The sequence below is a fragment of the Vanacampus margaritifer genome, chromosome 3, assembly GCF_051991255.1.
Source record: "Vanacampus margaritifer isolate UIUO_Vmar chromosome 3, RoL_Vmar_1.0, whole genome shotgun sequence".
NCBI lineage: Eukaryota > Metazoa > Chordata > Actinopteri > Syngnathiformes > Syngnathidae > Vanacampus > Vanacampus margaritifer.
Genome location: NC_135434.1, coordinates 11117492 through 11134371, shown reverse-complemented (window position 1 = coordinate 11134371; position 16880 = coordinate 11117492).

Sequence of the window (16880 nt, the reverse complement as noted above, 5' to 3'; positions counted from 1 at the left end):
CAAATGGTTCTGTTACACTTCTGTCTGGGCCCTGATTGCATTTTTCTTCTCATCCCTCACAGCGCCAACACGCACTGCACTCTCTTCCGCACTCTCCTCGTCTCCTTCACTTTTTTCCACCTTGCTTTCTCTTGTATTTACCCCACTTTCCCCTTGTTTGCTTGACTGCCTTTACTTGACAAATGAAATCTCTTTTTAACACATTGCAACCGTAACATGTGAAACATTGTAATTGTTTGCAAACATACACAGTAAATTGCTTCCAGACATTTTTTTCTTCAGTTCTGCGGCCAAGTAAAACCTTCTCAATGGGCATATTTTATCCGAACGCCTTAATTCATTAAATATATTATATACTGTATGAACCAAATAACTTGTAGGAACTTGAAAGAAGTGGATGATGGACCGGAGAGATAAAAGCTCCCCCGGGTTAGCTTAGCGCTAGCTGGCTGGTATAACAGAACACAGATGGATTTAAAATTTTAACGAAAGAGAAAAACACCCTGGGTTCTGCTGCCGTCAGTGTACAGCGAGGCATGCTGGAAGTTAAAATAAGCTATTTTAAACTAAAAAGCAAAACCTTTATGTAGGTTGATGTGGCTGCGTTTGCGTGTCGGTCTGGTGTGATTTCAAAAAAGGAATGAGGCTCAGTAAAGCGCTTTGGACAACACATGGCATGGATAAACTACTATACAAGTGCACTACGTTTACCAATTTTTGCTAACTAGTGGCCTGGCATGTACATTACTTAAGTTAGCTTTGTTAATGTAAGCGGTAAAGGATCACCCTTATTTTATAACAGATTTTTTATGTACCCAAATCAACATCATATATGTAAATATGATGTCAGCTTCTTTGACCAAAAACATACAAGTGCATCTTTATATTTTACGGTTGTCCAGAAAATGAGATCAATACTATTTAAGGCTGCGAGTGGCGATGACAAGCCTTCATTCCCAGTTTTCAAACTTCAACACAATTCTCTGCCTACATTCAGTGATGCGGGGAAATGATTGGCCTACTTTCTACTTATTGGAGTTTGTCAAAGTATGAGAGCTACATTTTGTCCCAAATGGTGGATTCAAAGCAAAAAGGCTGACTTCCTGTTCCATTTCAGGGATGGGTCCTTGAGACTTTTTGTGTGCGTCTCAATTTGGTGTTGATTGGTGGAAATGATGTTGTGGGCAATTTTCCTTTTAAACTTTTTAGTGCGAGTCATGTCTTGAAAATACAAACATTTCCATCACACTTACAAAAACATGTGAGAATTGCTTCGTCTGTCCTTCCTTCCTTTCCTCAGTCTCTCCTTTGGTCTCTTGAGGTCTCCCTGATTTGTTGGAATTTAGATGTCTCTGGGGTTGGTGAAGGACTCTGGTTGGTGGCCTGGTGGGTGGTGTCAGGTCGGTGCTGGATTTCACTTTCCTTTCTTTGGTCCTTCCTCGGGTCTCCTGACGGCCTCACGACTCTGGCTGGAAGTGTTCGGTTTAGGTGAACGGTATGGGATTTTTTTAATAGGTTTTAGGTGAACTAATGAATACACACATACTCATACGCACCAAAAAAAAAAAAAGAAGAAAAAAAAAGAAGGAGAGCAATGATGATGACATGTCAAATCGGTAAAATTACCGAATGAACAATACTGAGCTCTCCAGAAAAAAAAAAAAAACACATTTGAGTTTTGGTTAAAGCCCCACAAAAAGGTGATTAATTTATTGAAAGTTTATCACTGTGTTGAAAAATGATATAACCGCATTTCTATATGACACCGAAAACCAAATGATGTCGAAATGGACTTGCTTACCTACAAACAAAACCTCCCCTGAGTTTGACAACCGGCGCGCTTGACAATCGAGATTGGCTCCTGTTGATTCAAATCTGTCGATCGGGCCTTTTCATCCAACTTTCTTTCTACCTTCTTTGCATGCCGCCAAAACAAACATATTGACCGGAACGTCTCCCGGCAAAGGACGAGGTGGAAGGTGATGACAGACGTGTACAGTCAATTTAAGGCCTGTGTGCTGAGCTCAACATTGGATCAGGCCCGGTTCTGTGAGGCTGCATTAATGATTGGGCCGCGACAAGGATTACGATCCGCGTGCCCCCCAAATTTCTTTGTGTAGATACACTCATGTGTGCGTTCAAGCAAACACGGAGGTTCAATCACGGCTGTGTTTTGTACGCTCCTCGCCTCTCGGAGGAGACAGACAACCTCCACAAGCACGGACGAGAGCGCTAGGAAAGCATCGTGGGGGGTTACCAGGGTTAATACAATATGGGACCGAGAGTTGTCAGGGAGGAATGGAAATGTTGCATCTCCAAATGTCCTTCAAGTACGTCTGAAAAAGTACATGCCAGCATGTTCCTTAAAACGCATACCATAAAATACAGAATACATTTCATCATACAATTGAAGAACTTTTAATATATTTAACTGTAGTGCAGTGAATTTAAATTTCTGCCAAGCAAGGTCGAGATATTCACACAAGCGAATCAGTTACATTTGAAAGTGGTTAAAAATGTAGAAAGTGATTATTATTATTATTTTTAATTTTCAATAAGAATACTAATTTCAATTCAAAAGATCATATCTGGATTACATTGTGTTGGGATTTCACTTTTGGCTTTGTGATCACTTTTTTTGTAGCCAAATGTCATCAAATCAACTACATCTCATAGTTAAGAAGTGTCTGAAGCTGTTTAATAAGATGTAACATTTAAGTTTGGTCACTTCCAAATGTCTGGATCTGGATCTGGATCAGATCTGGATTCATTTGAGCTGTTAATTAACCTCTTGCCTGAAAATCATGTAGAAGAAAAGCCCATGCAAAATATAATAATGATAATAATAATAATATTAAAAAAAAAAGTCAATTTAAAATGCAAGGAAATATGCAACGCGAACCCAATCAGTTTTAAATGTGGTTGCGAAAGTAAATTCTTGACTGTACACACCAAGCAAATGTCGTTCAAACTGGAGTCGGGACCACATAATTATAATAATTTCAACAGTGCTACATGTGATTATTACGCTAAATTGAGATTTCTGCATGATTCGGATCTTATCTAGATTAAACTGCAACCATAGTTTGTGGAAGGAAATTGTGATTGAATTATTGTGTGACCGATCTAATGTAATCTAATCTCTGGAAAATGTTAGATTGAAATTGCTAGCAAATCTGCAACCAATCCCGAAATAGCATTAATATTGTTTGAACACTTTGTTTAACGGATGCCATCAAACCTTGCGGAATCCTCAAAAGGAAGCTAGCTAGTGTGTTACGGTTCTGGGTTTAGCTCGATAGCCAGTGCAGATGTTTTCTAATTGGTGCCATAGTGATAACATGGGTTCAAATCCCAGGTGTGGATGGACAGTGCTGGATCGCCACTGTTAGATATGTAGGGTACAATAATTAGTTCTTGAGATTACAGAGCCTACTGTTGTTGTTGTCCTTTGACAGTTTTGTCTATTTTTTAATTTTTTTTTTTTTTACATTTTTGGGATATCTGCATTAAATTTCATCACATAAATGTAAAAAAAATATAAAAAAGGATATAAGTGATTTTCATAGGAGATGCAGCATGTTTTTCAATGTGTTGGATTTTCACCAAAAATCTAATTCGAAAACAAATTAGAGGAGCTAAATGAAGTTAGAAACTGTTGCAAACAAAAATAGATGGGAACATATTTGGCCTGATTCAGAACATCTGACTTAAATTTGGTTTGAATAAAGCGAAAGAAAGACATTTGCTTCTCAAGTGGCGAGTCAGAAAAGAACAGTGGGCCGGGAAATAATCTCCATCTTTTCATCAGCGCGCTATTCATGCCTCTCGCAGCGGCCGTCGACAGATTGTGGCGGGATCTTGATGGAGCTGCAACTTCATAACGCCAATGACGCACGACCTGCACGACATCGTGGTGGCCTTTCATCCAATCGTCCGTCTTCTATACCCGGGGAGAGGACGCTTAAACACCAAAGGCGACAATATCGTTCCAGAGATCTATTATTTATTTATTTTTGCATTGATTTGTCAGTATCGGAGTAATTCTAAACTGTCTTTGTGAGAAACTCGGGGAAAAAACTACAGCTGTTTGATAAACATTCACTAAGGCGTGTGTCTTTTTTATAACGTGGATACAAACAACAACAACACAAAAAACAGCAGCAGAAGTGTTTAAGTACTACAACAAGTGTTGGCGGAGTCCAAAGAGAATAAGCCAGAGATGAATATAATGTGTCAGTAAGAAGAGTGCAAAAAGCCACAAGGAGTAAACCTTTATAAATAATGAAAAACAACAATAATAACAATGCCATGTTGATTCATGCATTACTCAGTAAAATAAAGAAAACGTGTCAAAACCGGCAATGAGAAATGCTTTTGTGAATGTAAAAACAGAGACTGCAATAAAGTACAACGTACAAAACATTGGCAATATTCGAGAGCGGGAAAGCCGGGTACGAAGCTCTCGTGATGTCTCGTACGTGCGTTTCCTCCCATATATGCTTCATTACATAGTTGTGGTTTCATGATCTCTTTTGAATGTCGATCACATCACCCAGCCGAAATGGTGAGTGATTTGGGTGTCGTCAGCTCAGCGCTTGGCCCGTACATGGATTTATGATGATATCTGAATTATTTGTGAGGCTTCCAAGTGCTGATAATGAAACGTTACCTCATCACATAAGCGTCCTCAATCTTTGCCAAGCGAAAACAGACACACCTTTATTTCCACATTTACGTTTTACACACACAAGAACCGCTTTGATTCCCCGATACGACTTTTTGGTATGCAAACAAAAAGGGGCCACTTCCAAAATAGTGGACAAATTGGATAGAAAATGTTATTTAAATAAGGAGGATGTTTGAATTGGGGTTTTAACATCAACGCTTGCGGCCTTCCACGAGAGGTCACCTTGAAGTTATTATTGTGGAACACGCTGCGTTTTATCTGCGCGCCCGCATCACGCAAGCACATTCCACCACGGTGACCACTTTGCAGGTCCAAACACCGCACGAGAAATACTGAGCTTATTTCCACGGAATCATCAGTTTCGCTGGGACTGCGTTAAACAGCGCAGCATTTATTGGCGGGAAATAAATCGGATTGATTAGCAGGATGATCGATGCATCTTCTGTGTATTAGTTTGGGAGAGGGTCCTATTCTTTCAAACGCATCATATTTAGCTGATAACATGATGTAGACGTTTTGTCTATTTCTCAGAAATGTGTCCGCAAGATTGTGTTTGAACATCTGGAAACAGATGTTGTTTTGTTGGGACAAACCACGAGATTGAATGTCACATGTGGTTGGTTTAATGTCATGATTTGAATTTCAATGTGACTTTTATCCTCTCCATGTCACTGAGGTTCGAGAGCAAACTTCTTTCATTTTTTTTCTAGAATGTGTATGTGCGTGCAAGTGTGTGTATTCATTAGTTCACCTAAAACCTATTTTAAAAATCCCATACCGTTCACCTAAACCGAAAACTTCCAGCCAGAGTCGTGAGGCCGTCAGGAGACCCGAGGAAGGACCAAAGAAAAGAAAGGAAGGTGAGCAAACTTCTTTCAAGCGGAAGATAACCTGAATTGGCATCCAGGTGTCTTAAAGAGAAGCTATCTCGAAAAGTTTATAGAGTTTTACTGACTTCATCTTAATCGTTTAGTGTAAAGATGGAAATCTCAGCTGTTTTAGATCGGTCTTCTCATAGTCTTGGCTTTGTGATCGTATCAAACATGTTTGATATGATCACAAGTCTTTCAGTCTTTTTGGAGGCATGACGTAAACAGCAACCAAGAGATGAGTGTGAACAAAACCGCAGGCATTGCAAACAGTCATGAGGGTGGCATGGACGAATAGGAAACACTGGCAAAAAAAAAAAAAAAAAAAAAACGCGACTACCCCTAGTCTTGTATATATGACGCTGCAAAATTCACCGTCTTTGTAAAATCTCAGTCTCAAACTAATGTACTGTGTCAAAGTTTTCTGATGTCCAGGTGGAAAGAGGAAAGGTGGAAAAAGGACCTTCAAGACACAAAGCGGGGAAACGGAAGTGCTGAATCTCAACATAATGTCCATAATGCCCAATGTAAAAAAAAAAAAAAAAAAAAAATTTTATTGGCAATAATATTTTTTTTGCAGCTCCACTAGTGTAAATACGGTATTTTGGTTAATCCAGCATTTTTTATCAGTATCAGAAGGTGGCCATTTTGCCACTTGCTGTGGCGTGAAAATGACATCACAATTGTCACTCAGGTGTCTGGTAACAACCAATCACAGCTCGGCATCACAGCAATTGTGATGTCATCTTAAGTCGAAAGCAAGGGTAAAATGGCCGCTCCCTTAGATGGACAACACCGGCTGGACTTTGCTGCATAACTCCTATTCCACAAATGTATTAATCTGAATGTCATGTTTAGACTAGTGAGGTCACATAAAACATATTATTGTCAAGAAATGTTTAAGGTTGACTTCCCCTTTTAAGCGTTCTTCACTTTCACAGACGTTATGATTATATTCTCGTCTCTCTCCATTCTGTTGTTAGCTATAGAAAAAAGAAACAATGCAAAGTGCCCGTATGCAACGCCTATTTATTGAACGGCAGCCACACAGTTTCAGTTTATTAATTTTTTTAGACATGTTTTAGCAATAAGCTGTTGTACATGTCTGAAAGGGGAAACAGGCACAATCTTGATGCCTACCCCGTACATAAATGTCAATTTAAGGTACTACTGATGTCTAGAAAATAAACAACTGTACATACACACACATTTTTTTCAAACCCTCTACTTTGTCATTGTGATTGTGTCACCTGGCGCTCAACGATGATGGCCACGGCGGACGCGATAACGAGTGCGATGGCGGTGATGAGCTCGATGATCATGATCTTGAACTTTTATTGGCGCTACCAACAATGGCGTGTCCTTTACGGCTAAAGAGAATCATTGAAGAACCACTGGCGGCATCAGGTTGACACCGGGGGGGTCCTGACCAGCGTGCGGCCGAGTGGGACGTGAAATCACATTAAGTGGAATGGAAGCAATCGGGCTCATCCGCACACAGGCCTCCCGCCGCTCTACCTTGTGAAGGGCATCTGGGAGTGTTTGGCGCCAAGTGTCACTTGGGATGCCGGTGAGTTTGTCTCCCGCCAAATTTGAGCGATGAAACTCATCAGGGCTTTCGAAGGAGAAGCATCACTTTGAACCCGGCCAATGGGCGACTTGTGGGCAGAGAGCACTTTGGCTTCTGCTACGTCCACGCTCAAAAAAGCCTCTTCAGCCAAACATCCACTCGGGCAGACGTCTCCGTGTCTTTGTGTCACTTTGCTTGCGACGGCTTCTCTTATGTGCCGTTATTCGGTGGACGGAAGCACTTTGCTCGTCCATCAGGCGCGAGCAGACGGGGAAGAGAGTAACGTAGTGGTTGCGAGCCACAGCCTACCTTGTCTCCTTAATTAAAAAAGCACATTTTGGAATCTGGCTTGCGAGTCAGAACCCGGTCGATGGCGGTCCACCGCGGCCGAATATGAAAATTATCGATCCGCTTTTTACCTCCATCAGCTTTGAGCACAACACCTCTGATGTTTTCTGTTGCGCGCCGTCAAAGTCGATACACTTCTTCTTTCATCACTCGGACTCTTGCAAAGAGAGAAAAAGTCACTCCTGTCATCATGGAGAGAGATTTGTTATCCTGCGATCTTGTCGGGGGAGGTCAGGCGAATCGTTGCGTTGAGGAAAAGAAGGGAGGGGGAGAAAAAAAAGGAGGCACTGAGGTTGTGGGTTAGACGGTGCGAGGTGAGAGCCAGTTTGTGGTAGGAAGGAAGGGCAGAGCGAGCGCCCGAGTCAAAAGAAGTACGAGCCCTGGCCAAAACCAAAAGAGTCTCGCCAGAAAAGGTCACTTGATTTCCAGAAATACGGGATTTGGTAGTTGAAGTGGGTGCTAAAAACAGACCTCACATATCTTCTAACTACGTCGACAAATTAGGGTCAACTAGTGAGGAAAAAAAGACGAGATTTTAAGTAATCGGGACGAGATTTAAAATAATCATGACAAGATTTAAAGTAATCGTGACGAGATTTAAAGTAATCGGGATGATATTTAAAGTAATCGGGACGAGATTTAAAATTATCGTGACAAGATTTAATCGTGATTTAAAAATAATCATGATGACATTTAAATTATAATGAGGTGTAAAGTCATCGTGACAAGATTTAAGGTAATTGTGATGAGATTTAAAGTAGTCGTGATAAAGTAGTCGTAACCAGATTTAGTCATCGTGACAAGAGTTAAAGTAATCGTGACGAGATTTAAAGCAAATTGTGATCAATTTAAAGTAATCGTGACAGGATTTAAAGTAACCATGACAAAATTTAAAGTCATTGTGATGATTTAAAGTAATAGTGACAAGATTTAAAGTAATAATGAAAAGTAAAGTAATTGCGATGCGATTTAAAGTAATTGTGACAAGATTTTAAAAAAGTGTGGCAAGATTTAGTTATCATGACAAGATTAAAAAGACTAAAGATGAAAAATTATATTAAATATATATAGTATAACTTGAATTGTTCATTTCAATTCAAATTTAATTGTAAAGGAATATTTCATGTTCAAGGTCTCAAGGCAGCAGGAGTTTGATCTCAGATGGACAACAGGTGGCATAAAGTGTGGAATGACAACCTGTCAATCACAGGGAATGGTCCAAAACTAGTCTGAAAACAACGATGTTTGTGTTTTGTTGCGATGGTTGCGGGTTAGATTCCGATCCGGTTTTGCTGAAATAGAATGACGGAACATTGGTTACAACTTACAAGGTGTCAGTTTGTGTTGCAGATCCATGTCAATGAGTAAGAAGACTGCTTTGGATTATTATTATTTTTTTTTTGGGGGGGGGGGGGGGGTTGTCCGTTAGCATTGTGAAGCTTGGGAAAGTTTCCTTCCGTATGAGTCTAGACTATGAAAAATCAAAGACCCGCAAGACGCACAACTTGCGTTAGAGGATCTTTTCTTCACAGAGCGAGACGCACTTTTCACAATCCTCGCTGCTGAATTTCCCCGAACATGGATCAGAGCGAGCGTATGTCCGCAGGGGAAGTCACTGAAAGAAAGGAAGCTCGAATACAAAACACTGGCAGATCATGAAGTAGTCGCTTGCAAAATGAATTTGGAATGAATCCGTTAGCTGTAGAAATGCTGCATTGTTTTCACTTCCACGAATTGCCTGCAATCACTCGAGCTTTAATACGACCCGATTAGCCCACGCAGTCGAGTTGATCAGGTCTTAGAGAGTGAGGGGACAGTTTCACTTTGCTTTCTTTGGTCCTTACTCGGGTCTCCTGACGGCCTCACGACTCTGGCTGGAAGTGTTCGGTTTAGGTGAACGGTATTGGATTTTTTAAATAGGTTTTAGGTGAACTAATGAATACACACACACTCGCACGCACGCACGCACGCACATACAAAAAAAAAAAAAAAAAATAATAATAATAATAAAAAAAAGAGCAATGAGGATGACACGTCAAATCGGTAAAATTACCGAATGAACAATACTGAGCTCTCCAGAAAAAAAAAAAAAAAAGAGAGTGAGGGGACAAACGGAATGAAAATGAAGATGAATGATTCCATTGAAGTGAAGCGGACACACGTGCAGTCATCAGAAGTGAGGTGCGCTTGTGCGGACAGTTCCGTATGCGGCTTAACCGGCAGCCGCAAGTCTATGGATGGCGTTGGACTACCAGGCTGACGAATGGAGTCCCGCAAGCAGCTGCGTGCCGGCGAGCCGGCGCTGAAGCCTTCGCACGAGACGTGCCTTGATTAATCACGGGAGGGAAGTTGGCTTCATTTTCAGGAAATGTGGCCTGCAAAATAACCGATTGTCTTTCAAAAGTGATAAATCGTCACGAGATAATAGCTTAAATCCAGATGAATTGCTTGGGGTAGGAGTTGATCATTTGAAGGAATGCGTCACATTTAGAATCTCTTGGGTTTTATAAAAGGTCATCTCAACAATGAGAACTACAACTAAAGAAATATAGAAGGTTTTGCCAATGCAATGAAAACGATCATGTGGATATAACTAACGATAATGTAGTGTTTGTGACACAGATATAAACCAATTGAAGACCATGGAATTCAATTGCAGCATGTTTCATTGTCTAATTCTTTATAATAATTTGATTAAATAACTCATTTTTTATTTATTTAAAAAAAAAATTATTACTCAATATCTCCACACTCATTTGTATAAACTATAATAAAACATTACTGCCTGATAATTCAAAGTGGGTGGCATTGGATAATAATAATAATATTAATAATAAACACATAAAAGCCAACAGGCAGTTAAAACAATTAGACATAAGAAGATTAAAATAAAAAAGAACAAACATACAAATATACTAAAACAATAAAAGTCAATGTAATCAGAAAACGCAAGCGCCCCCCAAAAATAAGTCTTTAAAAGAGACTTAAAAGATGTTAAAGACTTCGCATTTCTAACATGGTTTGTTCCAGAGTCTCGGGGCCTTAACAACAAAACTCGATCACCCTTAGTTTTTAACTTGGACTCTGGAACTGCCAATAATGTTTGATTGGCGGATCTTAACAATCGTTTTGGTCTATACGGATTTAAAAGCTCCCTAATATATTCTGGTGCCATGCCATGGAGTGCTTTAAAAGTTATTAATACAATTTTAAAATCAATTCGAAATTGTACCGGCAGCAAATGTAAATATATCAAAATTGGGGTGATATGAGTTTTTTTTTTTTTTTTTTTTACTATTTCTAGTAAGCAGTCGTGCAGCAGAATTTTGAACTACGTGTAGTTTGTTCAAAGAATTCTTATTCAAGCAAGTAAATAAAGAATTACAATAATCCAATAAACATAAATATAATCTCTAATTATCCAATCAAATAATCAGCAAACTTTTTCAAATGACATAAATATTTTTAACATTATTTTTAAAGCCATAAACTAATTTGTATAAAAAGGCAAATAATGTGAAAAATGGCACCATTTTTTCCCCCCAACATGCATCTCTTCTTTACATACAATTCTAGTATGAGGTCACCCATTTGCTTTCTGTCTTTAGTTAACTCAGTTAGGTGTCGTAACCGGAAAATAAAGATCCGATGACCCGGATGAGTTTCCAAGTTGCTCACCTTTTTACCCGAGCTGACGTGCGACCCACTTCCCACTCGCCGCCAACCGCGCTCATCCGCACGCAGTGACCTCTGCCGACCTGCCTTATCCGATGATGAATCGGTTAAAAGAGAAGCCATCCTGGAATCAACGAGAACAAGCCATCGAGATAAGAGACCCGGAACGTCCCGTAAAGCTGAAATAATGAGCTGGCGAACGACAGCCAGATGGGATGAATTCATCTTCTCTCATGGAAACGTTCAGTGAGCGTCCGTCTCCGCAAGTTACCGTAAACATTCCACATGGACGGCACCTGCCAAGCAAAACCGTCAGGCCAATCAGATAATGGCATTTTAATGACTCCTCATTTCTTTTTTTTTTGACTGAAACAGTGGAACACAGCTTGCTTGCTTGGCGATCGCTCTCCTTTTATTAGTGATCCGAAAGGAAATAGAAAACAATTTCCATTGTAGATGAAAAGCGAGACAGCATTTGGAGCCGCATTGTGAAGCGTTCACTCAATTCTAATGATTTGCTATCGTAGACATACGGAGGTGCTCGATTTCCTCATGATTTGCATCAATAGAAATAAAAGCCCTTCAGTTGCAATATTTGGAAGAAGAAGATACGGCAACTTTATACAAGTGAACAATAAAGTACAATTTTGGCTCATCGTAAGTACTTTAACAAACACACCATGTATGAACGTGATACGAATAAAATGCTGATCTGTACTTTGCACATTGTAAAAAAATCAAAAAAAAAAAAACTGTAATCTGCAAACTGATTTCACCATGTTGGATACAATTATATGCACATATTTTAAATTTATGTCAGCCATTTTTATATCAGACATCATTGAGAAGAATTAAAGAGAGCTGCACATATACGTATACATATATGTATATATTAGGGGTGTGAATTGCCCAGTACCTGGCGATTCGATTCGTATCACGATTCATAGGTCACGATTCGATTCGATACTGATTAACCCGATACGAATCTAAAAATTTATTATTGTGATTTTTTTTTTAAACTCAAATTTAGAAAATACCAATCAGTAAACTTGTACATGTAAGATTTGTATGAAAATGTATTTATCTGAAAATTCAGGTTGCAGTCTGTTTCATGTTTGAATAGCACTGAAATCAAATATTAAGGCTTAATGTTCCATTAATATAACATTCTTCCATACTTAATGTGTAAATCCTAACCCTAAGTAGGACATTTTGTTGAATATTCCCATAAAAAAAATTATGTTTAAAAATCGATCCGGCCGCATATCGAATCGATTCGAGAATTGCGCGCTGTAATATCGCAATATATTGCCGAATCGATTTTTTCTAACACCCCTAGTGTATACGTATATTTTTTTGAGTTATTGTGTACATGTGTCTTACAGCCATTTGTTGTGTTTGTGCTTAAAACGTTTGTGTACATTTACTAGACCAGATTCTGGATAAAACTCACAACCAAATACAGGCCTCGCAAGCAGATATATTTTTTTTAAAGCAGTTTATGACGTTCACATGATAAGTCAGTTAATGTTCCAGTCTTCAATTTAATGTAACAGTAAAAACCTACCCATGAATTACTCAGTGTATAATGTAAGAACCAAAGTAAAAAAATTATGTAGATGGAGCAAAAGTGCTTAAAGGGAAGCGGAAAACAATCCCCTCAAGGTCCCTTTTCCTATTGTTCGTTATCGAGCTTCATTACAAACAACGGGATCGTTAAAACGTCAAAGAATGGCTGTGAGGAGACAAGCTGTCAGTGTTTTAACCGCCTAATTAATTCCCTTTGTATCGTTTTTTTCACCCTATGCTTTTACAATGGTGGGACACGCAGACGCGGTGCCAACGTATTGTTGGGCATGTTTTAGCTCGCAGGGAAAAAAAATTCCGGCCTTCTTTTGATCAAGTTCTTTCCAGCTATTAATGGACGCCATCAGACAAGGAGCAAGAAGAACGTGTTTGAATGTGCTTGGATGTCACGTAGCCCGCCGCTGCATTTCAGACACGGCTTGCACATATTGCGTGTACAGTTAAATGTACTTAAAGAACAATAATGAGAACACCGTCGGCGTAATGACTTTTCCATTAGACAGAAAGCGCAACATTGAGAAAGAACATAAGCTGTCACAAAAGATTATTATTTTTTCTTCGCCGTTCCAAGCGCTGTGGGAAAACGGAGCTTTTGACTGAAAGGCTGTTCCTTCAACTCCCTGGGCTGGGGTTCGCCAGGGCAGACAGAAAAGAAAAGCGCCAGCACATTCCCGTGTCGCTTTGGTGGAAGTGACCCCGAGTGAGGCAATTAACACCCCGGCCGGCCACGTATAGGAATGCGCTGTGAACAACAGCGGGAAAACCTTGGCTCCCGGAGGTGTGGACGCGTGCGTGGAACGAAATGTGGGGGAGGGGGGGGAGGGTGGGGGCTCTCGGAAAAAGCGCTCATGCATGTTCTTTGGGCAAAAGCAGGCTCTGTAAGTAAAGGTAAATAAGTGTTTGAAAAGCAACATGGCCACTGTTAACTCTTTGACTGCCAGACGTTTTCAGAAAAGGGATGCCGTGGGTGCCAGCCGATTTAAGCATTTTTGACTGATCTTTCAAGGTCCATAGAAAATTTTGTGTTTGGACTATGGAAACACACATACTACCAAATGAAAGATTGGACTCTCAATCTTTCATCAGAACAAAAAGTTTGTTTCTACCTTACTCCGTTTTTCAGTAATCAACAATAGAAAATGGTTAGTTTCACCTCTGTTTAAAAAAAAAAAAAACGTATTTTAACGTCTTTGGCACTCCTCCATAGGATTTTACTAAATGTTATTTAACGTTTTTGGCAGTCAAAGAGTTAACGTGGACCTAAAACATTGTGAACTAAATTTCCTTTCCTTTAAATTGTCAGATAAGGGACATGACTCAGTTTAAAAAAAAATATATTAAAACAAATATATGAAAGTAGCAAATAATGTCTAAATCAAAGTCATTTTTGAAAAAAAAAAAATCCACAACAAATTCAGCAAACAAGAGTCCCGTTGTCTTGATTCAACCTTTGTAGATTAAGATCAGGAGAACTGAAAATGTACATAAAGAAGGTTTATTTGTTTGTAAATTAATATGATTAGGGACGGGCGAGTACTTATATCAGGTATTATTTGTGAGTATTGGGTATTCATAGAGGCTGCCGATACCGGTCACTGATACTAAGGCAAAACACCAGTAGTTGGCGCTATGCTGCAGTAGTTTGGCACATTGCTGAATCATCATCTGCATCAGAAAGAAGGTCTTTGTCATTGTTAAATGAGATTTTCGAGATCAAAAGTACTAATGTTATCGGTGCTTGGTACCTGTGAATACTCAAGGGTCAATACTTGTACTAGTATCAGTTTTTTAAAAAGTGGTATTGAACTTCCTTAGATATTATGACAGTGAAATAAAAATGACAGGCAATTATGTTATTAGGCTAACGATTTGTCATGAATATCTCAATCACACACTATCAAAATCCTCCTACGACTTTCTTGTGTCGTTTATTTCAGTTTATTTTCACTGATTACATTTAATCAACAATTGGAGTAGGGAAAGTATAATTTGGGCTTTAATCGTAAGTCAAATCATAAAACCTTAGTCTGTATGATGTATTTGTCCCTTGTGAAGATGATGATGCCAGTTGCTAGATCCTGTATTTGTCACTCTTATTTTGTCATATAGGCCTTTATTCTGTTTTATAGAATTGAGCATGGCTCTAATGGAAGTTTCTCAGCGATGATACTTTTTTTTTGGTGTGTCAGTACTCAGGTTTTTGGTTTTTATCAAACTAAATCTGTGCCATCAGTGTTTGAATTCAAATTTCCAACACTAGCTTTTTTTCCAGCAAAGTAAAAAAAAATAAAAATCAACATCTCAAAATGTTCAATTTCGATTCGGTAATAAAAATCGCTGTTGGAATTTTGAATTCAAACTCCGATGGCAGAGATTTACTTCCATTCAATTTCCACACCTCGCGTGACAACGGAATGACAAACAATCCGAAGCAATAGCTTTTTTTTTCTTCCCCAGAACACCAATTATTGACAGTTTCATTGTGAACGCTGATCGTTGTATGTGAAACTTTTTTTTCTCACAGGGTTGCACAAAGGAGAAACCGCAACTTCCACATGACATGCAGTTGGACGGCTGACATTTTGTCTGGCTTTCTGCATATTAGCCACCTCGGTCTCATAATGTTTCCAACATAAGCCATGAAGACGCGTTGAAATGAGACTCATTATTGCACAGGTCAGAGAAAAGAGCGCCCCGAGCATCGTTGCGGCTTGTAAATTCAACACCTCTCCTTTTTTTCCGGCGGCTTTTTGAAGACTTCACATTATATCGCTGACGTTCTGATTTTCATGGAGAGATGCCACACAAATGTCCAACTCCTTGTTGTGACGTCACCAGACGGCCTAACCTTCAGCTCTCACCTTGGGAAATCACCCTGAGCCTGTCCAGCCAGCAGGCCGTGAAATACACACCCCTGGAAAAAAAAAAAAAAAAAAAAAAAAAAGCGAGGTGGCTGTTTGGGGGCGTCCAGAGAGGTGGTGAGTTGTGAGCTTTTGGTGATGGAAAAGGAGCAGGGAATTCTGGGAGGCAAATGAAAAGCGGAATGTGTTGTGCACGGAGGGAGCCGGCCGGGTCGATTGGATGCTTTGAGTGGCGAGAGATGGAATTGAAGGGGGATTAAACGGACACTGGGACCGGTGAAAGGAAGGAAAAGGGGGAGGCCGGGCGGGCTTTGAAAGGAGGTCCGCTGGGGTGGGTGGGAGGCGCACGTTTGGCCTTGAGGCTGGAGCCCCGTCACGCCTCACGTCCCGGCGAGCCACTTGGGCCCGTCGCTCCGGAGGGGAGTCGGCCCGACCTTTGTTACGCTGGAGAAGTGGGGAGTGACGAGGCATACCAGCATGTCTGACATGTCAGAGCAGTTGGCCCGGAGACCCCGACGCCGCTCGGGTCTCGACCTGACCATCTGCGGCTCCTGAACAGGCAAGGATTGTTTTAATTGACGAAAACCACACGGAGGATGTTAAGATCCAAGGAGCAGACAAAGAGACGTCAGTGGAATCGTATGTTGAATAAAATGTGCGTCATGTTTTTCCAGCGAACATTCACTGCTTGAGGGAACGGGAACGGGATTATGAACGTCTGTGTCCAATGAAAAACATCCACCCTTTCATTTTCTTTACGGCTTGTCCGTTCCGGGTCGCGAGGAACTGGAGCCGATGCCAGCTGACTTCAGGCAAAAAGGAGACGACACCCGGGACTGGATGCCAATCAATCACAATCAAAATGAAAACACTCGCAAGGAGCATGGAGCAGATGCTCTCACTGAACTAACCACATGGCAAATGGTCACCTTGATTGCATCCTGTCACCCACCAGGCCACGCCCCTTAAAGGCTCATTGAATTATATACAGTAATGGGCTTATGTTCCTGACCACCCCCCTGCAATCAGCGAAATCCACAATGTTTTAATAGGTATTTAAACACACTTTGAAAATAATACTAGCACATTGAAAAATAAAAAATAAAAAATTTAACTTACCATAAATGATCATGCCCAAAGATGTACATTATAAAATGAACGTACAGCCGTCACTTTCTGTAGGCCTAAAAAGCAGGATTACAGCAGTCATTTTAAACAAAAACTAGGCCCTGCTAAAATACTTCTTGTTTTGTTCTTCTTCTTTTCAAATTTACACCATC